Source organism: Coturnix japonica, chromosome Z, assembly GCF_001577835.2.
Source record: "Coturnix japonica isolate 7356 chromosome Z, Coturnix japonica 2.1, whole genome shotgun sequence".
NCBI classification, from domain to species: Eukaryota; Metazoa; Chordata; class Aves; order Galliformes; family Phasianidae; genus Coturnix; species Coturnix japonica.
The window spans coordinates 25,404,890-25,421,937 of record NC_029547.1 but is presented as its reverse complement, the minus strand read 5'-3'; positions in this window follow the sequence as shown (position 1 = coordinate 25,421,937).

The following is a 17,048-nucleotide window of genomic DNA, read 5'->3' as shown; positions in this document are numbered from 1 at the left end:
TTACACATAGATATTTTGCAGCATCTGTACACACTGTGTCAAACAATAGGCTCAATAAACTACTGATAGGTTTATATACTGATAACCTCACCAGTTGTTAAGAGGAACATCCACAGAGGATAGGAACTGCAAGAATTAACACCTAACACAGTCTTCTTCTAGACTGTCAATATATTAAATCATTGTTTAGTCAATAAGATTCTTAAATTGAGTTCATGTTTCCCAAAAAACACTTCATTTGTGCTCCTGCTCAGCAAAACAGAACAAAATTTAGCAAACTTATATATACTTTCCAACAGATAACAAAGATATCAATCCTACACACATGTCCAGGAATTTGAGAATGTTTTGCAATTATTAATGTTTTTTCCTGATAACAGAAAAGAAGAAACCAGACCTCAGAAAGAACTGTTTGTCAAAGTAACATCACAGACAGAACCAATACTAGAATATATTTGACTCTCTGCTCATTGATCCAAATGGTAAACCTTACTTCTGAATTTAAGAAAATTATTTTCTCAGGCATCTAAAAATATTTTTTTCAGCCCTCTCTAACAAACCCAATTCTGCCACAGAAAATGAAAATAAAAATTAAATAATAATAATAATAAAATTTTAAAAAGAAGCCAAAACATGGAGGGCAGAAAAACATTAATGAAAATCAAAATAATGATCTGGCCCTACGTATTGGAATACTGGGAAAAGAAGTAAAGAACAGGAATTAAATAATTTCCAGCTACCCACTGATATGACTTAGCTTTTAACAAAACCTGTTAAGGAAAGAAACAGTAGATATCTAGTGTTCTAACCCAGTTTAAATCCAAACCAATTAAGTTCGAGAGCACTGTGATCCTTAAAAACTAGCAAACAAACAAACAATATACTCCAGTCTTCCTAGAAAATCCAAAAGCCTGAACAGCAATCCTGTCAGAAACGATGCAAACAAAAAAGCACTAATAATATTTTTTTATATATGCGGTGTAGCCTTAAAGAATTGTCCTTCAAGCATCATTGCAAACAGCTATCTTCAAGTCTTCCAAAGGCAGAGGAGCTAACGGCTGAATTAATCATGCAATAAATGCTGTCCAAAGTAACTTCTGGTTTTATTTATGTAGGTTTTTGTTCACATGTCAAGTATTTTTCCCAAAAAAAATCTCTACCAGTAATTTAAACCTAATCAGAGAGATTCCCGTCTCTCAACGTTTCTGACAACATCATTTGTTGTCAGAAATACTAGTTGTTCTATTAATGGCAAGAAAACTACCTGTCAGTACTTTCAGCTCTTCAGAATGACCATGAGTTAAAGCATAGCATAATAAGATCTCTGTCATTCAAGTTTGCTGGAAGGATTTGGGAATCAAAGGGGAACAGAATTCCTGTTTGAGGGTGTCTTATCTGCATACAGATTTTGCATCCAAGTTTTGGGTTTTTTTTAATCTAGCACACACATATTTCCATACTTATGGTGCTGCACATATTTAAAATTAAGGCAGACTACAAAGTCTTCCAGTAACAGCTGTTTGGTGAGTATGTTATCGTCAGTGGTTTTCTTCCATTTACTAGGCTTCCAGATTTTGAACAACCAAGCAACAATGAATGTCTTATTTAACAAAAGCATGTCATAAAGAAGGTGCCTGCTAACTTCTAATTTACACACTTCTCTCGCCACTTGAAATTCTTGTAAAAACATTGCCAGAACATAAAGCAATTTACAGTCTATGAGAATCAAACATGCTTTATATAGATGCATGAAGAAAATACATATACAATGTACATATACACATATGTAAATATATTTTACATATATATGTATATATATAATACATATATATAATGTATTAAAATTTTAATTTTTTTTCATGAACATTGTGATAGGGGCAAAGCCAACATGTCCTAACTTTTGAGGAGTTCCTATTCATACTTCTACCACGATTTCCTTTCAAACTGAGGTAGCAACAGAAGAAACCAACTAAGCACCTTAAAGTTGTCTGAAATTTCCCCTTAGCACAGGAATGTTCATAGCTTCTACCAAATATAATCTGTTCAGAAATTGTCTAGCATCGGTAGCTTAGCTGGATTTTACACTGTGTTTTCTCCTTCCCCCCAGTTCATTAATTAAAGTAAAAACAAACAAAAAGAGTTGTTAAATCTTTACAAGGACAAAGAGAATATCCTCCACAAATGGGAGATTTCCTCTCATTGCTAACAATGCAGCCAACTTAACACAATGAGAATACAAGCTTTGTTATGCAGCTGGTCTAGGTTTGCTAAGGTATGAGAGGAGGTGAACATAAAATGACAGTAAGGATGAAACAGCAGACTCTTCTATGACTTTATCCTCTAACACGTAAAAGCCATATGGAAATCCCTTCAAAAGTTTTCATGTTCAGACATCGGCACATTTTTAGTATAAACTACTTGCAGGTCTATGAACCAAATGCTTCAAAACCTACCACTGGCACACAGAGCATGAAAACCCAGTGCTCACAACCTTACTGTCATGATCTTGGAACAGTAGCTGAAGTATTAAAAATTACTCAAAAAATACAACTTGCAAAAATGTAAGAGCCAAAAGAGCAGAACACCACCATTATGTATTTCACCTGCCACAAAAAGAGATAGAGTAGCTGAACCAGAGGAAAATTCCTTAGATGAGGTATGCATTCAAAATAGGGTTAAACCACCCCTAGACATTTTTGAAAGAAATTGAATATGTTTCTGTTGACTAAGGCTCTCGCACACACACAAAAAAACCCGCAATCACTGATGCGATACAAAGCCCCTTCTAGCAAGTACTACAGTTATCAACAAATACATCATTGTCATTAAAGATCCTAGAGAAACATCTGCCAACAGTCATGGAAAATTGAATTCCTTCCTGGAAAATATGAGTTTCCAAAACAAAGTAAAGAAAAAAAAATAAAAAAGAATTATTAAAATAAAAATAATCAATGAACAGGCTCAGCGTACACAGAGATTGAATTAAATTTATATTCCTAATGAAAAAAAATGTAAGACCATTCAAAGCAATGGAATTCCCTTCCTCTTGAGTGAAGAAAAGAATGATTGCATCTTGACAATGTAGGCCTTGCTGGTTTGCAGTCTCTAAATGCATGACAATCAAATGAGGGACTCTGACAGAAGGTGATAGCCAACACTTCTCTCCCTTCAGATAACTGAGCACAGGTCTGCATTTTACTGTCCAGGAAATACAAAAGGAAAAAAAAAAACAACTAAACTGGTGTTGTAGAACAATAATATCATACAAAAAGGACCTTAAAAACTTCAGAAGCAAAACCTGCATAGCAATCTGTAGAGAGCAGACTACATACATGTATAGTCATATACATATGGTCCTTCTCCCACACTCCCACTCAGTCATACAATCTTCTACCTTCTACTGCGAAGTTGGGAAGTTACGGCCACCAGTGATCTGCACTGTTGCCAACTATGTACCATTAACGTGTTCTCTAGATGACAGCATGATTATGCATGTTCACACTAATTCATACCTCTACCTCAATTCATTGGTGTTAGGAGCCTGTGAAGACCTATGTTCATAGTAGTATTCTCTTCAATTTAAAAACAGTATTTTCTTCAATAGGTCATAGCCAAAGGATGAATCTTAACCGTGCCTCAGTATTTTTAAATGTGGAGACAATTTAAGATATATGATGTTACGATGATTTTGCACTTACCAAACTGTATGTTTAGTCTAGTATTCTTAATTTTTTATTTTGCTTCTTTTTTAATCATTAAACAGAACTCAATAAAGAATTTGAGTAATTTTATTATCTTTCTTTTCAGACTGATATAGAATATAGGAGGATCATATAAGGTCTACGTGCCTTCTTTCATAATTACTTTCTAAATAATTAAAACTGTCATCAGCCAATTGTTCCCTACATCCTGACAAAAGCTCACAATTATGTGGCAATATTATGCTATTATTAACACATTATTAACACTTCTGCCAAATGAACAGAGGATGTTCTACCAACGATAATGCAAGGTGATAAAGAACTTTAAATAGAATCCAAGATCTGCAAAATCATTTAGGTTGGGAAAAACCTCTACTGTCATCAAGTTTCACTGTTAACACGGCAATGCCAGATCTACCACTAAATCACAACCGAAGCATCACATCTATGTATGGCAACTCAACCACTTCCCTGGGCAGCAGGAACTCTATCAGTGAAGAATTTTTTCCTAATATTCATGCTGCCTGGGAGACTAACCCTCAGCTTGCTTCCAGTTCCTTTGAGGTAACTGAACAGAGCAGTAATGTCTCCCTCAGCCTCCTTTTCTCTAGGCTAAATAATGCCATATCCCTCAGCCACTCCTCGTAAGACTTGTTCTCTGCACCTTTCAACAGTTTGGTTGCCCTTCTCTGGACAACTGACTGGAACCTATGTAGTCACAATGTCTAATATAAATTAATGAAGCTCCCATAGGAAAAAAAAAACAAACAGAACTGGAGCTAGATTCCTAGCGGGCCCCAAATTTAAGACAAATAGTTCATTACCAGTAGCTGCTTGATTATTTCAAGATAATAAGGTAATCAGCTTTACTTCATCACAATCAGATCATGTGGGATGTTAAATATGAAAAATTTTAACTGAAGTTTTTTGGTATTCATAAGAACATAAATACTGTTCTAACACCGACGCTTCCTTAACAACATCTGGTTCAATCAAACAGACATAAGATTTTATGCAGAGCTCACATTACTGTAAATATTATTTACAGAACATAAGATGTATTCTTTCACTGATTTCACTCCATTCTAAAGCATACATTTATTCCACCTGAAATAAATAAAACTGCTATTGAAATGTAAAGGCTTTGACAGCAGAGAAATGCTTACACTTCATGCAAAAGAATATTATATTACATGCCTTTCACTCAGAGCAGCCTTTGCTGCAGGTCTGTATTTGGTAGAGAAGGAACTGATAAGACCAAACAAATGGTCCTGTGTAATATCTTGGTGGCTTTTTCATCTGTGCGAAGTCCATTAGTCAGTCAGAACCCATCCAAAAAAAAAAACATATATATATCTGTATCAACTATGTATTAACTTCCATCAGTCCAATACATTTCTACAGGATGTTCCATCCACACCTGCAGCTAGCCAGAAATCTGTCATAAGCAAAACTGGTGTAAGTTCCATAGGCTAGCAGGCAGTACAAAAGAAAATAGAAACTCATTCTGGCCAACTGTACTTCCAGTTGCAAAAAAAATACAACTGTGTGTTATATACAGTCACACAAGAAAGGCTGCATAGAGAAATATGTAAAAGAAAGCAGTTGTTTTATTTGTGTTTGAAAAAAATGCCAGTTAACATTTATTAGCTGTAAAAGAATAAAACATATATAAATATATTTGCCATTCATTAATGTGTTCTTTAAGAGAAAAAAATATAAGCAGCAGTAGATGCCTAATAGAAAGTGCAAAGCTTTCTTTCAGCTGTGTGACCCAGTAAATTGAAGTGGGAAAAAAAAGCAGCTTTAAAAGTACAGAACAAAAGATGAATACGAAATAATCTTAACTGTTCTAATTGTGTGTTAAATATACTTTATATATTTATATACTCAATATTGCAAAGCTGAAATGCTGAGATCAGCTCAAGCCTTACTCTGCCTTTATACACTGAATGAAGAAAGGAACATATCCTCTCTATGTAAGCAACTACTTAAACCATTCCTAACAAAGATAACTTAAAAGAATAACAATTTGCTAAGCAGTTCCATTAGTTATTAATGGATATGTTTGCTGAGCATATAAAAAGCTACCAAATATTTAAATAAATTCAATGTTTACATTCTATAGTCGTCCTAAGGATCATAACCCAGCAAACCCTGTTGAGAGTGTCAAGTCTGGCATTCAAACAGGAATCCACTTCACACTGCCCTCAAAGAATCACCACTCACATTTGACTTGGGGAAAAACTATCATTATGTCCTCACATCAACATGATTATTTCCAGAAGTGAAGACTAATGTCAAATTACGTCTTGATTATTTAGCAGCAGGACGAAGAGGAGAACAAATTAATCTATGCAGAGAGCGGAAGAGAATATGCAAATGTCTTCAGATAAGATGGAAATGACCACGGAATTTTTATTTTTGCCTAATGTTTTTCCTTACTCTCTGCTAAACATATGTAAGTGCTTTAAGTCCAAACTCTAGAAGATAGCACTTAGAAGTTCTGTGTTCAGCACGGGTCTCTGAATACTTAATAGGGTTATTTTTTATTTATATTGCATGTGATAAGAGCAAATTAGATCATTAAATTTTAACATTCCATGAAGAAATGATAATGGCTTTCTGATGATGTCAGAATAGTCAGTATAATACTTTTGCATTTACTTTTCCAGTGTGATCAGCATCTTGTTTTATTGTGCAGATGTCACTCTACCAAATTATTATCGGATTGTTCCATCTTTAAATAGATAATTCTATGCCATATGTTTGTGTAGGAATAAAGATTCTTGCATTGAAACATACCATATTGCTCTTTCTCACTAAAACACAGTTAAAGAATTAATGTTTAACAGACACATGTCGTGTATCTATTCAACCTGCCTCAGGGGAGGATGTGACACTGAAAGGGTAAAGTTGCTTGATGTTGTTTTCAACTGTAACCATCTCTAGTCAAAAAGAACTAGTAATTTAATCTGAAGATTTGTACACTAAGGAAATCACAACAGAGAAGATAAAGGAACAGAGAATTATATTCTTTGATAAGTTGCCTTTAAGCTTATCTTCTGAGAAAACACAGTTTCTTCAGCTTCTGTTCACTTCAATGGAAGCTGAAGATACAACGTGGAATTAGGTATTCTGTGAACATAGGTAGATTAAGGGGAAAGAAAAACCGCATTCAAGAGAAACCCAAATGGAAATCAACTTAGGAGAAAAAAAAATAAGTTTCAAGCAAGGGTCAGCAAAATTGTTTTTTAATCCAAATTAATCTTTAGCACACTATATTTTTATTTCGCAAAAACAGCAATGAGATGTGCGCCTCAAAATCTTTTTTCTTTTTCTTTTCACATACTTGTGAAATACTATCCCTTCCATCCTGTATAGTCTGAAAAGGGAACATGAACATTTCAAGCTTCTTAGCCAGTTCATACAAATAAATACAGAAGAAAATGCAATGGAATTATTCTATGATACACCCTGGTTCTTTTGGATAACATTCTTCAGAGAATGTCAAATGTAGTAAACTGAGCTGTTTACATACCTGATCAAAGTTTGCTTGAAACAAATCACCTAACAAAAAGCCAACAATTATGATAGGAATCTCCACAACCAAAACTGTTTTGCCAGGTACCTACCAAGTGATGTAAGGATCATGAGGATTATTTCTTTCTATGTTAATTTCTTTCCAAAAAATGGAAAAGGAAAGAAAAAAGAAAGAATGTGGTATATTTTAAGTACTAAGTCATCTAAGTGACCACCTGTTACCTTTCCTGTTTTGCTAATGACAGCTCCCAGGCAGGCTGAGACTCTATTGTGACTCAATTTCTGGGGATAGTAACAAGAAATACTCCAGCTTGAAGAGAGAAAAACAGCAAAAAAGCAAAAAAAACCAAATAAACAAACAAAACCGATCTGAGAAAAAGCAGAGCCAATGGTACACCGTGCCCTACCACTCAGTGGCCTTCTAAGATGAAGTTACTGCAACAGCGGACAAGGGAAGAGTCACTGATATAATCCACCTAGCTTCCTTAAGACCTTTAACATTGTCACTCACACTGTTATCACTAAGTGATAGGGATATGGGGCTGATGGATGGACTGTTAGAGGAATAAAAAATTGGCAGAGTAGTCACATACAAACAGTTATACTGAAGAGCTTGATTCCAAGTGGAAATCAGTAATAAGTTATGTCCCTCAAGTCTCCATGCTGGTACAAATCATCAGTAGAGGCATTAAAAGTCACTCAGGATGAGGTTTTGAGCAATCTGACCTAGTAAAAGATGTCCAGATGTCACTCAACCCCCAGGTATGGGATGGGAAGTTTGACTAGATGAACTTTAATGGTCCCTTCCAACTCAAACCATTCTAAGATTACATGACTATGATTCCTACTGCACAGAAAGCAAGATTATGTTTTATGTTTTTCTCTTTCAGGAATAAAATTAGCCCAAACCATTCCTATCAGATGTTTTTGCAGTTCCAATTAGAAACATTTAAATTACATCTACTCTACATACATTGTTCCACACTTGGCCCACCAGGTCGGCAACTGTAATATAAAGAACAGAACTATTTTTTTATATATTTTCAAGCTATTCTTACAAGAGCTCAATCTGGAAATTCTCTTCCACTATGCATAAAAGTTTCTTTGTGCTAAACACAAACATGAGTGTGCCTAAACACACTCATGGATCACTTCTATGAGTAGTTCATATTTGTAACGGAGTGAATGCTTTTGAATCTGCAAGTACAGTATCTCTAAATTCAAAAGGTTTGCAATAAGACCAAATGATTTAATTGCCAACCTGGGTAATGTTCAATACCTTGTGTTTATCTAACAGATATACGTATTATACCTGCAGGGGGCAATTTTTTTTAGAGCTATTAAATAAGCAAATGAAATTGAAATATTTGATGCTTAACAAATACTTGACATAAGTCTACCAGACGCCGTGCTACAGCACTACCACATTTCTGCAACAGTGCTTCTTAGGAACAAGATTGTTTTCTTCACAGAAAATAAAAAAAAACTCCCACGGTTTGGAAGCAGCAATACAATTAAAAGATAACAACTGAATAAAAATCTGCTCTTCCTTTATAAGAAAAAGGCCACAGTTCCAGGGTTTTAACACAGTGGTGATTAGTTTTCATCAAAGACAATATAATTAAAATAACAATGATATCAAACGATACCAAAGATTTACCAATGAGGCAGCTGCACCACCAACCACTCCACACTGTCTTTGGACCACATTTAATTCACAGCATGGACACAGCTGGGCTCAAGGCTTCCCACCTTTCCAGATGATGTTCAAGTTGTTCAAATAGCATTTCTAGGTTTCTTGGAAATGTTTTATGCTTGGGTAAAATGAGGAACAAGAAAAGCAGATTTGCAGCACTTAGCAGGCAAAATAATTCCTCTGCTTCAGGACTCAATAACACATTCTGAATGTTTATGATCCTCTCAGCCTGTTAGCTAAGAGAAGATTAAAATGCTTAAATCTGTAACATGTCTCAAACTATCCACAACAATCAGTAGGTCTATCTTTGATTCAGAATTTGTGACCACTAATTAAAATGGCCACTTTGCTTTTTTGAAACAAAGAAGCATTTAAAATTTATTCCATAACAGATAACTCTGAATGAAAAACTATGCCTAAACAATGAAACTCCATCCATTTTTCACCATTTTAACCCAGTTTCCTCAGATCATGCAGAGTTCCTGTTTTTCTGTTAAGTAGTTGCCAAGCACTTCCCAGAGAACAACACTTTTAACCATTTCAGTTGTTTGAATTAATCTCTCTGAGCCATGGCAAGCAAATACATCATTATGAGCTGGGCTTCAAATAAATGTTTTCACAATAAAAATTATGTGGATTGATTCTTACCTTTGACTACTGGGAGATCTAGTTATTTAATCATAACAACTGTTTCATGGTACCTTCTTTAACAGACTTGCTATTGAATTATTTGTCTATACAGCACATTTCCAACACAGTCACATAGCAATATTTTCCTTGCTGCAAGACCACATTTCATACACTGGAACTGATTTTATTTGCATCTTTTACAGAATTCAAACAGAAAATAAATCCACAACAGTTATCTTCTCTGCTCCAGTTAAAAGCACAGAGCAACACATTATATACATACATATATATATACATACAGCACTTTGCAGCTGACACACATTATGAAAGCTACTCGTTTCAGGTGACTGGAAGACACTAACATTTATTTTTTCAGGCTTTGAATTCGTTTATTCTTTCAATGCTTTACAACATGCTTGTAAAGAACAGCACTTCGCAGTCTCTACGAAGTGTTGAAATCAATGTTGAAATCAAGATTTGGAAAAGAAAAAAAAAAGAATAAAGTTAACATATATTTAAATACATTACGCTGTCAAGCACATCAAGAATCATTTCTAGACAGATTTCTCCAAAAAATAATGCCTCTTGTGTACTTCCATGAAAACTACAACAGAAGCACAGTAGCACAGTTGGATACAGTGCATTCTCAGCTATAAAGCACTGCTTTTGCAACACAATCATAACCAGAACTATGCATTTTCAACAGTGATGAACAAGAGACTGAACACCATGCTCACAAAAGTCCACACCAGTAGAGGTGACCCACCATTGCTGTTGCCACTGCTGAAATGCACCACCACTGCCTCACTGTGCTCACATCCACTGGTTGGTCTCAGCAAGCATAGATGAATGTCACTGGGTGCCACCTGTTCCTCATGGAGGAACACAATGACACACCTTTGCTACCTATGCACATCCATACCAGACGCCATTCCATCAGACTGCCCCTCTGCTGCCATCTGTCACACAGCAAGAAAATTTAATGGGATATTGGTGGGAAGGTTCAACCTCTACTGCCATACCATCATTTGTCTCTGATGTTGTGGGCCAGAAAAATAAAACAGGAGGCACTACTTTCAGAGCAGCTCTTATATATTTCAATAACACCCTTTGGTAGTTTATAGTAATTAATTACTAACTGGGAAAAAAAATAAAAATAAAAAATAAAAATAAAGCACTCTAATGCACTAATTAAGCTTCTAAAAGATTAGCAAAATTTGTATTTTAATGAAAATTGCTTTTAAAGGAAATAAATGTCAGAATTAAGATAACCTGCACGAAAGCATACAACACTGCCCAGACTCACTGTAAACCTGGCAAATACAGTAGAGAAAAAATCGACACTACAATTTGCTCTGAAACTGAATAGAAAATAACAGGAAAACTCAAAATCATATGCAATTTGGCATTTTTCATTTTACTTTTTTTTTTTTAAATGGTTTTCAGAAACAACTGGAAAAAACAATGCTATTGTTCTAAGTCAGATTCTCATTATGAAGATTTTAATTTACTTTGGTTTCCATTCTCCAATTAAAATATTCAAAAATAGACTGTTGTAATTCTGAATCAGTCAGAACTGGCAGCAGAACATGCTCTTAATAACTGCCACCTCCAAGGGCAGCCTGCTTGACAGAAGTATGTCTACAAACTAGTTGAAGCTCAAACATCAAGAATGTTATCAGGAATCCAAAAACGGGAACAGGGATGTGTGATTTACCTACAAAAAGCATGAACAAAAGATCCTCACACCTGATGCACAGACTTATTGAAAGCACAAAATTTCTGGGTAATATTTTTTTCTTTCAAGAAATCAGCCAGGGGAACCGAAACACATACAAATGACAAATTAGCTCCCCTGGTTTCACTTCATTTTGACTAAGGAACATGTCATTTATGCAGTGAAAGCAAACATTGCTGCTAAGAGAATACGGTTGGTTTCAGTTTGTTTTTTTTTAATCACTCCTGATGGTATTTGTAGATCTGTCATCTGTAATAAGGTAAAGCAAACTGACACTACTGAACATACAACAGGAGTTGATCACCTGATCAAATTAGGAAGAATGTCATTTTTCAGTATCGGCCAGTGTACGACAGTGATATCTCTTGTAGGCAGACTATAAAATGTACACAGAGGTAGGGTTACTAATCTGCAGTATTTGCCTGATTGGCTACACATAATAAATCTTACATTCGTCTCATCTTTTATAAGGATATGGCAACACTTAAAAGACTGCTGGAGCTCAATGGTAAACACATAGATTGGGAAATTCCAAAAGGGCACAGGGCATGATTTACCACCCTGTTTTTAATACAGCTGCCCCCTCAAAAAGCAACAACTGATCCACTCTGAAAAACTGACTTTTTAGTACAGTGTCTTTCACTTTTACTCAAACAACACCTGTAGTACAGGAAGCAGGTCTCACTACTACCTCAAATACATACAATCAAGTTCCATCATTGGAACTCCATCATTAAGACTATAATTGAACCACCGCTTTCCTTGTCATTACTGGAAAGCATCTATTAGCAAATCTGATTGCACAGATCAGTGAAAAATATTATGTAGGAAAAAAGCTCACAGAAGAGATGCCTCTCTTCCCTCTACAAACATAACTTACTAGCCAAATAAATACTTTGGTACCTCAAGTAATGAGCAGTTAGTATTTCTACTGACAGTAACACAATATCATAAATATTTTGTTTTTTACTTAAAGTCTTTATCAAGAGAAATTATTCTTTCATAACTGCCTTCCTTGTAGTATACTTCTCACAATGAGGAAAACAGCACAGTACAGCCCACAGACTGAAAAAGAGTAGATTCAGAGCACTGTGATAACAGGTAAATGAACAAAGGAGCTCAGGAAAGCTAACACATGTTTAAGGACAGCCTCTTCCAACTGCATGAATGATTCCATCCTGATATACAGGAAAATCAGAATGTTTAAAGTAGCCTAAGCTTGTCTTGTCTAAATTCAAGTCTGACCACATGGGAGTTGGAGAAAACAAAAAGGAAATTTTGGGCAAGCAGGGGGATGTTAGGAAAGTCAGAGCTACAGCTCATACTTGCGTACACGCAAAAGCTTCTAAAACCATTCTGGCATAGAAACATAGAATTGCACAGGTTGGAAAAGACCTTTAAGATCATCAAGTCCAACCACAACAAAGAAAAGTGTGAGCAAAAGAACGTGTGTAGCAAAGGATGCATGAGCAAGTAAAGCTGAATGGGAAGGGTGATTTAGTGACCAGAGACACAAACAAGACAGATGCATTTTCTCCATTGCAGCCTTTGAAACGTCCCTATATCTTCTGTGCTAATGGACGCTGTTTGAGAGCTACTAGCAGTCGATGAGAAGCATGGACTGATCACCAAAACTCAATCTGTAGAGCTCCATACAGTCCTAATGGGCTGCAAACACATAGCCAGTATCATTAATTGCTGTCTATCATATTTGAAAGGTTGTGAAGATGACAGGGGAAAGAACTGAAAACTGGTAAAATGCAAACAATGCAGACACATTTGAAGGTTAAGAGAACTGTATACTAGTTGCCCTAGTTAGGTCTCAGTAAAAATAAACAAACAAAGAAGCAAAACAAAAAAACAAGTCACCTTGGAATACATTTCAGGGCATCAACACAAGTCACATCTGATCAACCTGAACATCTGTTATAAAAATGACCAGATTTTGGTTGTTGGTAGAAGTAATCTACCACAACATTAGCAAGGCTTTCCCACAATCCCAGTTAGGATCTTACAGTCTGGGTTGTGGATAACTCATAGGATAGACAGCCTAGAAGAGTTGTGGTTAGTGGGTTGTATTCTACCCAGATAACAAGTTATCCTGGTAACAAGTGAAGTACTGAAAGGGTCTATAGTGGAATCTCAGTGATATTTCTATCAGCAACCCAGAATACATCAGGAGTACACTGTCAAGTCTGTAGATGACACCAAACCAGTGGATCAGCCACCACGCTCTAAGTCAGGGTTGGTGTTCAGAAAGATCTGGACAAGTAGAAGGAATGGGCTTGACAATAAACTAATGGAATTTAGTTTCTTCTCATAAATGCAGAGCCCTGTCCCTGGGACAGCATACATTAGATGACACCTAGATTCTGCCTGACAAGAGCAGCAGGAGTCTCACCGAGATGGACTTACTCAGCCTGAAGAATGGCTGAGGCAGTTTCAGAGAACAACAGATTTCCACTAGTTGTGATGTCACCAAGAAAACAGGCAGTGACAGGACAGTGAGAGGCAGAGGGAATAAAGTGAAACACAGGATGTTCGGGCAGGAGATGAGGACAGACTCCTCCCTATTTAGACAGCCAAAACGAGCCAGGGACCTGGACTGATCTTACAGTCTTATAAAACATCAAAATAAAAACAATAAAACTGAAGGCTATAAAAATACATTCAGGGTAACTCTCACAAGGTTAAAGTTAGTGAATTTTCCCCATCAGTGATTACGGGTGGTGAATTTTGAGAGTCCTTAGTGATGATTTGCATTCAGTTTAAAACCTGTTGCTAGCTAACAAGAAGGCAAACAAAAGAGACTGGCTTATTCAGAGGTAAAATCCAAAAATCTGTTAAATATATCCACAAACTTAGAACAGCATATTCCTCTAGGACAGGAAGAAGGAAACCAGGTGTAGCTGGGTGGGGGTAATTCCCTGCAGTATCCCATACAACTCTGCGCTCTGCATTTGTGGTTAGAACAGCATTGGTATCACATCACTGTTTTGGCTCTTGCTGAGGAGTGCTGGCACATCATCTGGGCTGGCTCTTCAACTTCCTCAAAGACCAGCAGGCTGAAATGGGCAATAGACGGGAAAAGACAACCCCAACCAAAAGGATACTGTGTGCTCCATAAAGTACAAAGCAAAAAAAGCTGTCCAGTAAAAAGAAGGGGAAACTCCCCTTATGAAAGTGTTTGTCTTGCCAAGTAACCACTGCATGTATCAGGGTCCAGAAAGTAAACACTGTTTGCAGGTGGGAAACGGGGAATAATTAATTTTTTCTCATTTTGTTTCCACATAGCCATAGTTAGCTCTTTTATCTCATTAGACTGCTGCTACCTCAAACCCGCAATTTTTATATATTTTCCCCCCTCTTATCTCATTTTATCCCCAGCCCTGTCAGGTTGAGGAGGGCTAGCAAGACAGCAGCTGTAAGCACCGATCAGTGTAAAACCACAGACACCACAGCAGCTTTCTTTTTCCTTGACTGACTTCATGATTATTCACAGCAACATAAGCAAATCCCTCCCCCATGAAAAAAAGGGGGCAGAGGGGGCAGAACAGTGAAAGGTGGAATCTGTGCAGAGGTACCATGAACAGCACCTACTCTTAGCCAAAGGATCCCTCAAAGGGTGGGACAGATCAGTGACTCGTTAAGAGCTAATTTCTGATGGCACTGCACTCCTACCACCACAAAATCTGAATAAGCTGAGGGAGCTGGTGACTGGCCCTCTGGCACGTTGCACTTCTGACCTATGCACACTGGAACAGCACAGGAGATGCATTCACTTCTACATTTTCTATCCAGACAGGAGCTACGCTGTTTATAAATGGAAAGAAACCATTTATGGTAAGATCATGCGACCATGGGCAAAGAGCAGTAGTATCATGAAATTCAGAGACACAGTATGGAACTCTGTGCTATGCTCAGGCCCAGGAAAGCTCAGCTAACAGTGGAGAGATTGCACAGACTTGCTGGCAGCTTGGAATCCTCTCTGACAGGCAGGACAGCCTGAGCAAATTTATTCCAGCACAGAAGGACTTCCATCAGCACAATACTGATGCAGAACCATTTTAACCACAGCTATCAACGCACGCTGAGAACAACAGGGAAGGATTGAATGTATTCTGCAGCCCTGCGATAAGGACACAGGGCCCAAAGAGCCATTTACTGCAATCAGTTGAATCAGAAGTTTGCTTTAAGTGCTATGGGAAAAACTAAGAACAAAAGCTGGGAGCTGTGTGTGTAAAAAGAAAGGCCGACCTTTCCTCCATCTATAATCGTTGGGTGTAGCACTTTATTTTAGTCTCCAGCTTCACAAAATGTGTTGAATGCGTTTCTGGAAAGTAAACAGCTGCAATAAATCAGACTTTTCACACTCGGCAACTCTCCAAACAGCACTGGGTCTCAATCTGAACATCTCTTACATCCGGACAGGTATCTTACATGAGAATCCTAGACTCCTTGACTTGACATTTTATCATGTGGTACAGTGACCCACTAGCAGCAGTTTTGTGCACAGAATTCATGTTATTTTTTTTTCTTGTTTTGCTTTGTTTTAAGAGCAAAGAGATTTTGAAAGCCAAGCCTAACAGATTAAGAAGATAGAAAAGACTAGAACATACACAAAAGGAAAAACAGAAAACAAGTTACTGTACCTTCCCTGGCCAGTAAGTCTGAAAATAGCTCACATGGAAATAATTTATAGAAGGCAGTGCTTAACTCCACACTTTAATAACAAAACATTGCTTTTATGTAGAAGATTTTAACATAAAACAGAAACTTTCATGTCACCACACAGGAAATTAAGGTATCGCTGCAGCTTATGTTAATGTGCCTGCGTTAGTCTTCACGTATAAGGGCACATTAAAATTTATAATGAGAAGACATACCTCAGGTTTTAAAACCAGACAGAAACTAGCATAGACATCCACAGATAGCAGAAAAAAAAATTGTACTCCAGTTACAGAAACTCACCGTCACTTAAATAAGTACACATTTTAGTACAGGCTATAATTAACTTTCATTTTGTGAGTCAGACTTTCTAGAAGCCAATGTTGGTCGATTTTAATGCACATTACACCTCCAAGCTCACTACAGAGCGGATTTGGGTATAAATCTACAATGTTTTTGGTTTTTTTTTTCCCCACAGAATATACTGTACCTTAATATCAAGCTATTGTACCTAGAGAATTGCAGTTACATTGCACTCGTCCCTATGGAAGGAAAGACATATCTTGAATCCCCAATATAATAAGACCCAAAGCCAGAAGTGGCATTTTTAATGTAAATGTGACTGAGGCATTTAAAAAAAAAAAAAAAAAAGACACATTCCAAAATGAAATATAGTGGAGAGATTAGCAAAGCCACTATGATTCAAATAACAGTGAATTCTCCAAGGGTTCAAGCTTATCTGAGTTTCAGCAGCAGCATAATACAGGGAAAGTCCAAATCACAGATGCAGGGATTATGAAGCACTACAGCAACTAGATACACACCACTAAATCATAACCATAAAAATACGATTTCTTAGCAATTCCTAGATGAAGAACCTTTGTTTTAAGATTAGAACTAGAACAAAAGAAGTAACAGAATGTTGTCTAAACAGTACATATGTCTACTGGTGCGGGTGCCCAGGTGCTAGCAAGGGACAGCAGAGGCTGGGGCTGTCCCATCCCATGCTGGATGTGGCCAGACAGGTGCCACAGGGAAAGCAGAGAACAGACTGCAGCAGAGCAGGTAGATG